This window comes from Sciurus carolinensis, chromosome 2 (genome assembly GCF_902686445.1).
Source record: "Sciurus carolinensis chromosome 2, mSciCar1.2, whole genome shotgun sequence".
Classification (NCBI taxonomy): domain Eukaryota; kingdom Metazoa; phylum Chordata; class Mammalia; order Rodentia; family Sciuridae; genus Sciurus; species Sciurus carolinensis.
In genome coordinates this window covers 123060411-123062110 of record NC_062214.1, presented here as the reverse complement: position 1 = coordinate 123062110, position 1700 = coordinate 123060411, and positions in this window count along the sequence as shown.

The following is a 1700-nucleotide window of genomic DNA, read 5'->3' as shown; positions in this document are numbered from 1 at the left end:
GAAGTTGGGCAAAGGGAACAAACTTTCAGTGATGAGTAATCTCTGAGAATATAATGCACAACTTAGTGACTACAGTAAAAATACTGTACTGTCACTTGAAATTTGATGAGAGGAATTGATTTAAGTGTTCTTACTCTCCACCCTTTCCCACACACAATGGTAACTATGAGAATGATAGAAGTGTTAATTAATCTGATCATGCTAACCATTACACCATGTATATGTATATCAATTGATTACTTTTAACACCTTCAACCTACAAAGAGCATTTGTCAAATAAATATTAAGACTTTTAAAAGTCTATCGCCCTGTTCTTTAAGTATGCAATTACTCTGTGTAAATTATACCTCAATCAGTCACAGGTGCTTTTGATATTATCGTAAATATCACATTTAAAACTTTTAATTTTCTATTTGTATTGTTGGTTTGTAGAAATACAGTTTTATATGTTGACCTGTGTGTATCTTGGATAAACTCATCTATTTTATGTTTTTTTATTTTGTTAAAATGTAATGACAATATTTGTATAATTTATGGAGTTCAGTAGGGCAATTCAGTTCATCGATACCATGACAATGAGTCACATTTGGGCCCTTCCAGTTATTATTAAAAATTATTTTTTCTACAGACAATTACACAGGTAGTTTTCTTTCCTCCTTCCTTTCCAAACTGTCTGTCCTTATTTCTTCTGTATGGCATTGAATAAAAGTAATAAGAACAGACACTCTTTCCTTGTTCCCAATCTTTGAGTGAAAGTATTCACCCATTCACCATTCACATGCATATTTGCTGCAAACTTTGTCTCAATACCATTTATAAGATTGCAGAAACTTCCTTTGGCTCTAGTTTTCACAGAGATATTTTTGTTTGTTTTATTTTGTTTTAATCATGCATGAATGCTGTATTTTGTCAAGTCTTTGTGCGTACATCTTGAGATGATTATTTTTCCTTTTGTTTTACTGTTAGGGTGATTATAGTGACTGCTCCTTTTTTTCCCTCAAGTTCTAAATTATCTAAGGTAATGAAGCTTTCCAAGGTGGGCTACAGGTCTATTTCTGAGGACTAGTTCAGATTTCGAGGTTAATTTTAACTTACGTTTTCAGGTGAACATTAAGAAGCGAGAGATGGTTTGTAATTAAGAAGGGAATATTACATTTTTAAAAGTCTTTGGTGACAAGAATTCAGTCAACTCAAAGATGGGACAGTGTAGTCACCAAAATAATCATTTTTCTTCTTTCTCTGTTTTTTTTTTTTTTCTAATGTAGCCTCTTTATCATACATTTCTTTATATGACTATATGGATAGGTGGACTGTGCATTTCTGTGGAAGAGTGTTTATTCATTGTTTCAATTTTTAATGCTTTAATTACTGTATTATAGTTTTATACGTGATGCATGATGGTGGGGTTCATTTTGACATAATCATCTATGCATGGAATTTAATTTGTTCCATTTCAGTTCCCACTACTTCCTCTTTCCTTCACTTCTCCCTCCCCCATTCCCATTTCTCTACTCCACGGTCTTCCTTCTATTCATGTATTGATTTTAATTGGAGTTTTGTAGATATACATAAAGGTAGAATTTACTATAGTATATTCATATATGACGTAGCATAATGTTTAATTTTTCCATAGTTCCTCCCTTGTCCTCTCCCTACTCCCCTTTAACCCCCTTCCTCTACTCCACGATCTTCCTTCTATT